The sequence below is a fragment of the Lissotriton vulgaris genome, chromosome 3_1 (assembly GCF_964263255.1).
Source record: "Lissotriton vulgaris chromosome 3_1, aLisVul1.2, whole genome shotgun sequence".
In the NCBI taxonomy this organism is placed as follows: domain Eukaryota; kingdom Metazoa; phylum Chordata; class Amphibia; order Caudata; family Salamandridae; genus Lissotriton; species Lissotriton vulgaris.
Window position 1 is genome coordinate 611,467,763 of NC_141689.1, and position 12,939 is coordinate 611,480,701.

At 46.4% G+C, this 12,939-nt stretch overlaps 1 protein-coding gene across 1 annotated transcript in view; it reads left to right on the forward strand.

Annotated features, from left to right (window-relative positions):
* Window positions 1–12,939, forward strand: part of POLR3G (RNA polymerase III subunit G) — a 236,657-nt gene that overhangs the window by 171,911 nt on the left and 51,807 nt on the right. The window lies entirely within an intron of this gene.

Sequence of the window (12,939 nt, forward strand, 5' to 3'; positions counted from 1 at the left end):
ACCAGGCTCTTCCTGTCGTTCGTGAGGTTATACATAGAGCCCGGGTACAAACACTTCCCTTTTACAGATTCACATTTAAAGTTGAAACAATGACTTTTAACACACGTTTACTTGCATGGCCTCTTAAGGAAATTAACTTGGAAATGGTTTGCTTACAGTTACACTTCTTCATCGGCACATTCAGGCCTTGGAACCTACTCTACAAGGACTTTGTACACAGCGTGAAATGTTGTTGTTTGTTGGGGTCCATTTGGTGACCGCTCTGGGTAAGTAGCATCAACAATGAAAGCCAGACCAGAGCTCAGGCACTGAATGAATGTGTCAACTTAGTTTATTATAAAAACTGCACCAGCCTTTTAGTCAGAGGAGCATCTCAATAGATTGTCAATGGTTGCCCTAGGCCTGAATTCTAGCCCAGCTGAATTCCAACACTATCTTGAGGGACAGCGACCTGTTATACAATAAGACTGGCTACCAGATGACATTAAGCATGGGCGAATTTTGCGAATCTCGCGTTTGCGAATTTTGCGGATTTGCGAACTTGCAATTCGCAAAATCCGCGAATTTGCGGATTTTTTTTTGTGTTCGCGCGGGTTTCTGCCAGTTCGCGAGGGTTTTGTACAATTTCGCAAACGCGAACTTACCTGTCGGGTCGCAAGTTTTGCGAACTTGTTGTTTCTACGTGTCCAGCCTGTTTGGGACACTCTTCTTCATCACTGCCACTCTCTGTCACCACTTCCACTCTCGGACTACTCATGCCACCCTCTGGCCCACCCATGCCACCCTCTGTTTCATCACAGCACCCTCTGGTTGTCCAGTCAGTGTACATTATTGTGGCAAAGCAAAGCACACCCTCCCTGCCTCAAGTGACCTGAATTAATTTGGGGCTGATTAATGTGTCACAGAATATTTATTTAGCTGGCACCTGCTTCCTTAGTGCTTCCTGATTAGTGATCTTTTGCACTTGCTAAGTGCTTTCATTGTTGCAAAATTAGTTACAACACCTGCCCTGCCCCAACTGACAATAATGAATTAGGGGCTGATTAATGGATTTGAACTTCCAGCCTGGGTCCTGCTTGTCTCCCTTAGCTGTAATTCAGGACCTTTGTGGCATATGTGTAACTATTCTGAGGTTCAGAGCAGGGTCACATAATAGTTGCAAGTAGGCAACTGAACTCTGGAGGGGCCCCTCAGGAAGCACTACAGGAAATGGCTACTAATGATGAGCCTGAACTTTTGAACCTGGTAAGTAGTTTCAGTTTTGCTAAGATCGTATTTCTGCAATTTAGCGCTTATTCGCAGGGCGCGAAGTTGTACTGGGAAGCCACGAACTCATGCGAACAGTGCGAGCAAAATCCGCTGCTCGCGGATTTGCGGATTTTGCGGGAGATTCGCGAATCTCGCGGATTGCGAATTTACAGAAAATCCGCAAAATCCGCGAGCGAAACGGATTTTCCGCCCATGCTTAGATGACATGCCTGTAGTGAGCCACCCAGCCACATGACGCAGAAGTTAATGCCGCAAGCACCCTGAGGGATAACTGCAGCCTGAGGGGATAAATAAAGAGCACCTGCTTGCTTGAGGGCAGTGTATGCCACAAATAACCTTTGTAGTGGGCGCTGTGTGTATAGCTGGAGGGCTGGTAATAGTGAAAAGACATTGAGGCATCAGGGCATCCTCACACTAGCGATGAGTGGGGCGACACTCACTGCAAGGAGCGGCAGCCGCAGAGACTGATCACAGCCTGTGCTGAGCCTGCCTAGACGACAAATACAGAAGCTTCAACATGTTCACGGTTCCAGCGGAGGTGTTAAGGTGCACCGGATGTGCAGTTTGCTGGCGGGCCATGTTGCACTGGTGTTGGTGTGGTCATCCGTATATTGAAAGAGAGTGGCATCCTCGGTGAGGTGAGACTGCGGACAGCGCCACAAGGCAGCAGAGTAACGCAGGCTCGCACACAATAACACGAGAACAAGGCCCGACGGCTGCAGCCAGGAAAAGCATTGCCCTGAACCATACAAGTAAGAACAAAACAAACTGCAAGTGCGGTGGATGCGCACAGAAGTGCTCGCTCAACGAGACAGGGGGTTGTGCTCACTGAAGAGAGGAGAGTGGCAGTGTGCCATTGTAAGAAGGAATTCCTGCCTGACCTAGGGAGTGCAGCAAGGCACATTGACACCACTTCAGCGCTTCCACCTGGCAGTGAAGAGAATATCCACGGGAAGAAGTAGGCACCCAGTACACTCAAAGAATAAAAGAAATTAAAGGGCATAGGCGTCGGCAAGGCCCAAGAAGCGGCTGCAGTGGATGTCACACCGCCTGTGTTGCAATAAAGTGTTCAGGCACCCGAGGCTGCGCTGCCACCATTCTGCCAATTAAAAGAACCTGCAAAGTCCGCGTCGCAGTGGCACCATTAGAAATGCCAACTGAACCATTTTTTTTCATGCTTTGAGGGAAACGGATGGTGCTGTAAAGCGCCCCCTCATGCTCCACCTGGGCAGCATGAACAATATAATCTATCTGTGAACTTGTCAAGCACAGGAGCTGACCATGATTTTGACGGGTGGTGGCTGTGTTAGATAAACACTTTGACCTGCAATTGAATCCAGACTAAGAAAGGTTCAAGTTGCCGCAAGCCCACCGGCTAGAAGGGGAGTAAGTGGACACGTTTTTTGATTGGCTGTGCTAACTTGCTAGCATGTGCACTGGGATAGTCTGACGGGACAAGATCAGAGCCCAATTTATTCAAAGATGCAAATCCTTCAACCTTCGGAAGTTGATACATCGACCACTGGGAATAACCCTAAATGAGATCCTACTATTGGCAATGTCCCAGAGCTAGTGGACAGCCGTGCTGGGGCTATGGAGTCTGCTTTAGCCCACTGCACAATCCTCACGAAAGCGGGTACAGTGGGAAATAAGGAAGGCCACATAGACTCCATTAGATGGTGCCCGGTAAAAGCAGGTGGTGCGAACCCGCACAAATCATGTGCGAAGTCATGCAGAAGTTGTGCCCTACCCTGTCACCTGCCACAAGGGTGTCCGGCAAAAGAAAAATGTGTCTAAAGTATGGAGATTCCAATCACTTTGCAAAAGCATGCCACAAATTCAGTTGCAGGGCAGGCACCGCCAACCAAGGAAGGAAGACGTGGAACATCTGCAATCTATCACTGGAGGACCCAGAAGATAGCCGTGCCTCCATTCCCCCCCAAGATGGTGAAAGTTGTCCGTGAGACGAGGACGGTGCAGACCTATTCATCATATCGTACACTACTTGACAAAATTAGAAGAAAAGGCCACCACCTATGTGCCAGGTTGAGGTGAATAGAGTGTTCAGCTCTGCGATCATTTATTTAATGAGTTATATATAGCACTGGCTAGACCCGGAGGTATCAGAGCACTTTACATGAAGATCAGAGAGTTGCAGGTTACAAGTTACATGTGTTAAAAGAGCATAGACAAACCTAGGATAGAAAAACAATGTTAAGGAAACTCGTCAAGGGAGGGGGAGGAAGGAGACCGAACAGGGAGATTGGGAGAAACTGTATCTAATGTCCGGCTGGGTAGGAGACGGCCGCAAGGAGTAACCAGAGCCAATCTCCTCAATAGCTGTCAAGGCAGCTCCACCGGGCATTGGCCATAATGCTCAGACTCCGCTGTCTGGATAGTGGTCAGGTGTAATCAGAGAATGTTGTAGTAGAGCAGGGGAGTTGGAGAAGTGAGAAATAACAGTCAGCGCAAAGTCCAGATGACCTCTTGAGGTCGGGTACTGTCTTGAGGCCTCTACACAGAATATTTCAGCTTCTAACAAAGTCTCTAGGGCCAGATAGTTTTGTCGGGGGGAGGTCCCAGAAAACCCCCCACTATTATTTAAATGCTGAAATGTGTCACAGCACAGAGGGGGGACTCCTGTTCCGGACTGGCATAACTCCACCATAGGAGGAAGGCCCGCAGATCGAGCAGTGCCCGGAGGAAACCAGGGGAGGGCGTCATGTTTTGGACCCCAGCTTTGAATGTTAAGGTCTTGCTGTCTTTTCTTTCCCATTTTCCCTTTATAGCCTGGACTGTGCCTTCCCTCCGGTGTGCAGTCTTACCCTCGTCAGACGTCTCACTGGTTGCCACTTTAGAGTCAGGCAGGCCGCTTTAGAGCCTTGTTACATGTCTAGGCGTTGCGGGGGGCCCTATCCTACACCACCATTTCCTCCCAGTGTGGGTGATAGCGCTTGTGCCCTGACTCACCAGAAAAACACTGGTGACAAAAGATTCTATCACTGCTGTTTTGTCCCGGTCCGCAGGGTTTCGCCGCTGTGGCACTCCCTATGCCGTTCGCAGGCAGTCACTTCCCTGCAGCCACCACCGGATCACATTTGTGCACACCGGGGATGCAGAGGGGACAGCTCTGGGACTCGCTCCTCCTCCGACGCAGTCTCTCAGGGGCCCGCTCCTGATTTCGTGGCCCCAGCTCAGTTGTATATAGAAACAAGTCCACTAAACCCCAAGCGCCATTTTGAGGCGCAATCACCTGTCAAATTTTAAGTTGATTACACAGCACCGGAGCAGTTAGGGGGAACGGTGCTCACAGCGGCAGATGCACCCAGTGTTACGATGTCGGGAGAGGGGTTTACCAGCTGATTTTGGCGCAGTCTTGGTTGTCGTGGCATTGGGCTACCACGGAGCTTCAGCTCCAAGTAGCCTTGGTGGGCTCAGGCCACGCTACCTCCCATTGACACTGGAGCCTCAGTCCATGCCATTGACTCGAACAGTTGATGAAGCTAAACACATAGCCAGCCCTTAAACCCACGAAAGCCCATATATACACTTATGGAGGCAAAACCACTATCCCCCGAAGGGTAGTCGCCAAAGTTGAAGTCGCCAGCACCAACGTGAAAATGAAGACCAAGTTCCATGTTAGAGATAGCACAGGAACCCTGCTGGGGTGCCATACAGCAGATGTCTTAGGGCTAGTTTTGTTTGCAAGGCCAGTACACCAAATGCATGCAGACCGTATACTGTTCGTGCTCTCGCAGCTGTACACAGGGCTGCGGTGCCTAAAGAGTGTACAGATAAAGCTTTGCCACCGCAAACTGCCTTTCCATCTGTGGCCACAGGTAGAGAGAGAACTGGACCAGCTGAAGAAGGACGGAGTCATTTAGAAGGTATGCAGTCTGACTGCCAGAGTATTTCCTATTGTTATTGCACCAAAGCCCATACAACCCTGTGCCAGGAGGCTCTGCATCAACATAATAAAGCCATTTAAAGGGAAAGATATATAAGGCCCGCCATTGATTAAATAGTTGTGGAGTTAGCACACACAGGTCACCAAGGCATCGCCAACACGAAAGCACACCCGAGAAGCAAGACTGTTACCTGACATGGATCGTCTGGTTGAGGAAACAGTTGGGACGAGTCACCCCTGTATTATCACAGGAGGAGAACCTCCCATAGCACCCATAATCACGGAGAAATACTGCCAGCAGCCCTAGTCCTCCATCTGTATGGATTTTGGCAGCTTTCTTGATAGCAGAACAATGCTAATTGTGATTTACTGCTAATCTAAATTTTCTGCTGTAGAGCTGATCCCCTCGACAGCATTTGAGTATGTAAAACCTATGTTGGAGAAGATATTTGCACTATTAGGTTTGCCAGAAGAATTCAAGACCAACAATAGAGCTCCTCTCCAGGGTCAGAAGTTCAGAGAATATCTACATCAGCTCAACATCAAGCACTGGCGCATCACCCTGAAGCCAATGTGGATGTTGAGCGCTTCATGAGAACTCTCAACAAGGCTCTGAGACTTGGAGTAGATTGGGGTGAGTATTCCAAATGTAGCATGTAACAGTTCCCTACGTGCCTACCAGCAAACACTCAATAGCATTACCAGATGAGCCCAGAGTGCCCTTAAAATAAACCGGGCCTTCAGAGACGTGGCAAGCCCTGGTCTTAGATTAAGATTCGTCCCAGGAGTGAAGGAGGGTCAATAACGAAAGGGCCAGCCGGGACAGGAGAGCTGTATGCCCCACCCTGCAAGTTGGCAATACATTAGTCCTCAAGAATCTCCACCCTGGGTAGGAGTTTCAAACACCCTTTGAATGGGAATCCTGGGAGGTGGTGGGAATTAAAGGCACATTGGTGACGGTGAGGAGAGGAGGCAATGAAGTAACAAGAAACGTATCTTGGTTCCGGAAACTTTCCCCCAACCACCAAATAGACAGCAACCGGGGTGAACAAGAATGGGAATCGGATCCACTGGCAGACAACATTGACTTATAGGCAAGCCTGAGTCCGGCTCAAGATTACCCACGTTATATTCAACAATGTAGCCTGGTGAGTGAACGACCAGCTAATGGGAGTGCAGGTGAAGGATCCTGTCCGCTGCTTCCTCTAGTGAATTGAGGAACCCATGGTCCGATGTCCCCTGAGAGAAAATACTCAACGAGCCAGAGACTAAGTCTTTGTATGAGGTACAACAGTGCAGCAGGTAACTAGGGACTTAGAGGTATCACTGCTGCCGCGAGGTGCCGAATATTTGCTGCTGTCTGTACTGTTTTCATGCTCATGTCTTTTGTCATCCTCCCTTTACTTTCCTTCTTTCTCTTTGTATTCTTTAAGCATCTCTGGTTATATCGGATATAGTTATCAACCAAGCCACATGACGGAGAAGTTACGCTGCATGCAAGCCAAGGGCTGGGCGCAGCCAGAGGGGATAAATAAAGGGCGCCTGCCTGTTCGGAGGTAGTGTGCGCCAGAACATAACCCTTGTAGTGAGATCGGTGTGCATAGGTGGGAGGGCTGGTAATAGTGGCAAGGCCCTGAGGAATTAGGCAACCCTCACAGCATCCACAGGTAGATGAGGAGTTAGACCACCTTGAGGTATTCTTCCAGAAAAGCATGCCCTATGCTCTTTGGGATAGGAAGCGCTAGGTAGGAGTATAAGTGTAATTATTTGTATTCATATAATCCGTGCAACAGCATAACTGTTGAGTTGTTTATCTTCTTCTACATTCTTGTAATGCTGGTTACACTAATTTGTTTCCTTCTGTTAATCATTGCAGCACACACATTTTATACAAGAGCCCATTTGCTTCAATAAATATTTGAAATGCCAATGTGTACTTCTTGTATCTCCATTTGGGCATGCCTGAGTTATCAATGAAGGGGTAAGATTTGTTTCCACAATTTCCTTGATGAATCAGGGTTGTCCTGTTCTGAAGTTTCAAACACCAGCCTGTACCTTGTAAAGTTTAGAGGTCCAGATGGCACACTGTAAGCTAGCCAGGAATTAGGTCAACCTATTCTGATGATATGCGTAGACTCAGTCCCACATAGTTTTGATGCCTATGTTGCCCAAACGCAGTCTTACTGAAATAGCAGGAACCATCCAACATTCCTTGTCAGTCTGATTCTGACATTCAGTGATTTTAAGCTGGAATGTTTGACTCTTATTGGCCAGTCCAGCACAAGTCAAAGCTTTCCGGCTAACCATACTGGTTCATTTAGGACTGCTCTGTTACGTACTTTGCCATTCCCCAAGAATAGACCCAAGTGTTTAGGTTTGGAGACTCTAGCAGTTCCCACCCAAACAACTCCTGACTCCATGCTTTCCAGGCCTTGGCCTTAGCACTTCCATTGAAGTTTGGTCCTTTCAAGTCACTGTGCCGGTGTACTCAGTACTGCTTACAACACTGGCACTATCCTTGAATCCTCTGCCTGTGCTTTAAAGCCCTCAAAGTTGGTTGAGTTAGAGGTAAAAGACAACGTTTGGGTATCTTTTGACTCAGCTTATGCTACATGCCTACTGGTCTGCGGTGTCCATTCCATTGCGAGTTAACAAAATAGATAGTCATAAGTTGCCTGATACATGAAGTCCTTTTACTTCGGATCAATGATGATTTGGATGTGTCCAAACAAATCTTTTACACTGTGCTGCCATACTTGGATGGGTTCCACAAATTCCTCTGGAGTTGTCCACGCCACATTCTAGGACATATACCTGTTGCTAGAGAGCTGCAATTTGTTGAGAAAGAGGATTACTACTTGGAAGTCTTCAAAAACAGCAGAGCCACAGCATGATCAATGTGTCTGGCCTCCCCAGCAAAACAATGTTAATACCCGGCTAGGAAATGCGGCGGGGGGCAGGGGGACGATGTGGGGGGGTGGGGGGGGGCGACGACATCCCATCCTTTTTCACTATGCACACTAGGGTCCATCTGCACCAGACACCCTTTCGGTATGCTTAATGAATGTTTTTTTACCACACTGCAGATATATCAAGTGCTCCCTCTTGCCTGTTATTAGTTTCTGCTAGTGTAGGGGTGGCAGGCTCAGGCCAGCTATATAGTGGTGGAATCCGCTAGGCATAATAAAAGGTATTCCACATTACTATAATAATTTCAGTGCATCCAGTAATTCGTGGAAACCGCTATAATTATAGAAGCCTTTGATTTTCCAACTACTTTTAGGTTCTGCATATAGACTTCCAATACGCACTCTTTTCTTGTTGCAAGAAACCTCTTGTCAGCGTCCTCCACAATGGCCTGAGTAGATGGAAAACCTATGTCATCATAAGACAATGGTCTTTTTCAACAACATAATTGGTCAGTACCAGAAGTTCACACAATCGTTCAGTTCAACGGCCTCCATGTACCGCTAACCAATCAAGAGGGACAAAATTATCATTATTCTAGAATGACTAGCATTACGGCATGTGTGAAACAGAAATATTTGTTATTTACGGAGGTTCATGGCGAGCAATGCATTTCTTCCACGGAAAATGATGGAGGTGCATTTAAAATCATTAAACATTTTAAATTTAAAAATAGTTTAAAACTAGCAGCCCGCCCCAGCGTTGCCTGGGGCAGAAAGGGGCTGGGGGCAGTACACCCGCTCCCGTCCCGAACCCCTCCGGCCCCCACTCCTCCCACCTGTCCCTCTGTGCACACCCGCTCCTGCCCCCCTCCCGGCCCGACTCCCTCCCGCCCTGATTTCAATGAGCATTTACTTTACCTGAGCTACCGCTTCTTCCCGCGATCTTCACTTCACCGCCACTCCTCTTCGCCATGACGTGCCCTCGCTCCTCACTTCACCGCAGCTCCATGCTCACTTCATCGCAGCTCCATGTCTCTTCTCCTTGTCATCACGCACGTCGTGGCCAGCGCTACGTCACGGCCAGAGCAGCGTCACGGCCGGCGCTACTTTCAGGGCACTACTTTTTTTTAAAAGTTCTATTTTTAAATGTACGTTTTATTTTTATTTTTTATAGCCTATGTCCATCTGCACACCCTGACAATTTCTACAATGTATCGGGTGTGTGGATTGGCGCTGTGGTCCCTGAGTTTACCTTGCCAAAAGGTTTGTGTTCTCTCTTTATAATAGTAGTATAGATTACTGTTATTGGGTTGGGAACTGAAAAATGCATGGGTCCATAATCTATATTGCCACAAAGATAATATCAAGTTTAACATGACCAACGATGGGTTTTCTCTGATCAGAAATAACAGGTCTTAATGTTGTAGACTCTCAAGTTTTAGGTCTTGCTGCTTTACTGATGAGCCTCTAATTTCTTCTCAAGCACCAAGACTAAACTTTTCTTTTAATTTGCATAATAAGTAATTTGGAATGATGATTTCTTCATTTACCAAATCATACTCCGTGTTGGCAAAATGGACAGCATCAAGAACCAGCCAGATGTTATCGGGTGCTTGGAACGGTGTAGGGTACCTTGCTTAAGTTATTGATCCAACATCAACACATCCCACCTACAGGATGGGAGTCACAGGAAAGACTCGTGCTTGCCTGGAGCTGAGCGGGAGGACTGCCTGTCCTGATGAGGTGAAAAAGACTGAGAATTGAGAAGAGGACCAACCTTGTGGAGATTGTTCCTAGAAACAGGCTTTTACGAGGGGAGGTTCAGAGAATAAAACACATATATCTTTATCTGGTATTCTTCATTATTAAAGTGGTATCAGGGGTGTAATACAAGCCCCTGTGGCGTATGGGGAGGGGGCAATCAGGCCAACACCGATTTTGTGTGATACATTAGAGACTCAGGGGCCCCTCATCACATTATGCAAGGTGGGCCCCATCCTTTTGTGGTACACCACTGATCATTGTGGTAAGTGGAGAACTGTAGCTCAATGGTTAGAGCGGCAGATCCTGATGCAGAGTTTTAGCCCGGGACCAGGGTTCAATTCCCCGCCTCGGCGGGTCTTGGGCTCAAAATTCCACGGACCTGATAATTCTCGCCTCGGTGCCTATTCCAATCATGGAGTCCCACTCTGCAACTCTGGGCAATAGCTTGCTTAATCTCCACAACAGCCCCCACAACGCTAAGGATGCCTGGCCTCCACCTTGGAGGTGCCCAGGAGTGGACGCCTCACAGGGAAAGCCAGGACGGGTTCCACAGCGGTATTCGTACAAGCGCCTTGAGACCCTTGCGGGTGAGTAGTGCGCTATACAAGTATCAATTAACATTTACATTTTAAGTTATACCTTACAATAGGAACTGCTGATATATTTTGCTTATTTGACTTTTCAAAGAAATTTACTCCACATTTTTCGCTGCAGAATACCTCCAAATATCTGGCTCTACATTTACTGCAGGCAATCCAGAAAGTTGTCTATGTGCATCAACAATCTTCAACATCATTAGTGAGTAGAAATGTTTGAGAGTTCTGCTATGCATAACAGCTACGTAAATAGGCCAATGTGGGCGCACCCTGAACAGTTTTTTGTGTACCCAAAAACAATACAAAGCAGCTATCAATACATGTGCCAGAAACGAACTGACGTAGTTTTTGTCAAAAGTAGTAAAATAAATAAAGATATCTGTAAATGAAACATGAGATAACTACTAAACAATTTTTCTAGGTCAGTCACTCAAATGTGATTTAAATCTTGTTCTACAGGGAAAAATGTTACTATGTGTACAGGTCATAAGGTCAATTAGAGGTCTATTGTATGCTATAGGGTGTATTGAGACAGCAGTCTTGTCTTTATGTCTACAGGATTCAGACAAAGCACACGGATTACCGTGCCTTCTACTACATATATCATGTTGCAGTAATTTTTGTAAGCATGGCGGCTGAGTGTAGAACTTGCTAGCACCTAAATGTGAGGCACGCAGCACGCCATTTGGTTACCTCATGAGACATTTCTGACGATCACAGTCCCTTGTCGCCATCATGCACGTACGGCAAAAACCATTTTTGGTCGGGGTGGTGGCAGAACAAAAAGATAAGGAAACATGGAAAACGAGGTGCCTGCCTGCCTTGTGTCACAATTAATCCTGTGAAATAGGGGTGAGAAAAAAAATGGAAAGTAGGACCCATGGTTATTTCTCTAACCGACCCAGTAGAAAGAGGTAGGAAAGGTATCTTGCACTCGCCCTCAAAGATCCTCCTTGCTTTTGACCGATCTTCAGTTGTACTGGCAGAGGGACTAGTGTAGAAGCTGATGCTGATGCTGCTAGATCAGGGCCTCACACACCTTCACACACACCTTCACACACACCTATGCAAACACCTTCACACACCTAACTTCACACACACACCTACCTTCACACACACCCAACTTCACACACACACCTACACTCACACACACCTTACTTCACACACACCTACACCTTCACTCACACACACCTTGGCGTCCTGGTACTTTTGCCTTTCTCCCCTTATCCGCAGTATTCTCCACAGCCAGCTCACCCTATACTTTTATGAATTACAGATACAGACACGTACTGTCTCCTATGTTGGGCTCTTCCCATTCCTACTTACCGAAAGCAACGTATAATCGTACTGCCACCCATCCATCCATATGACACTTCAGTGCACTTTTTAACACACGCTGAAGCGCGACATGCAAAGACACCAAACGACAACACAGAAAAGCCCATAGTAGTCTAATAAATGTTGAATTCCCCAAATATTACAAACAGCAAAAATATTCCAAATGCGAAGTCGCAAAGTCCGTGGACCTGCGCTTGGCCGCCTGAGCCCTTGGAGAAAACAAAGCTAAATTTGATTCATTTTTCACCTTTTTCACAATTTCTATACTACAGCCAAAGCAGAATAGAACACGGGATTGAACTGAAACTCGAGAGTGCCGCTGGCCAGCAGGGGCCTAGCTCTTCTGACGGGAAGAATCCTTGCGAAAGAGTTGCAGTTACTTGACCAGCCAGGCTAAATGTGTAGTGTTAAAAATTCATATACTAGATGGCAGTTTGTTTAAAATCTGTGCTAATGTTTAAAAATTAAAATATTTTGGTACTATTTTAACCAGGTTTAGAAACAGTATGTGGGTGCATAGCAACAATGTCCTATCCTGTTGGGTTATCTTATTATACATTTGGCCTGGTTTACAGAAATGCATTAGGGACGGTATGGAATTAAGTGAAATACATTGTATTTTAACTTTTAGCTTTTCCCTTTAACAATTTTAAATGTAGATACATTAACAATCGCAAACTTTAGATACATATTGTATTATAAAATACATGAAAGCCTCTGTTTGCTGTGTAACATAGTAATACCCACAAACATTACAACTGTGTTATGATCCATATCTCAGGTAATCAGCTTTAGTTTGATGAAAACCTGCAATAGCCAAATGTAGTGCAGTAGAAAAAGATAACTGGAAAGTTGCCAACATTTACAATTTGTTTCAGCATGTACATTTAGTATACTGATTTTTATTTTGTCTCTCCTTTCATGCTATTCTAAGCATGTATGCAGAGGTCTAGGCCTGCCCCTCACTACATGAGTTCTTAGACCTGTCCTGTGTGCCCTCCGTAAGAACAGAGGACTACTGTCCCAGTCCTGAGTATTACACACAAAGCAGTGGTGGCAGTAAACCATGTTTTTTAAATTGATAATATGATCACACCTTTTAATCTGTGTTTTGAGAGTATGGCCTACTAGGCTCTTTTCTGTAAAGTTCTTCTTT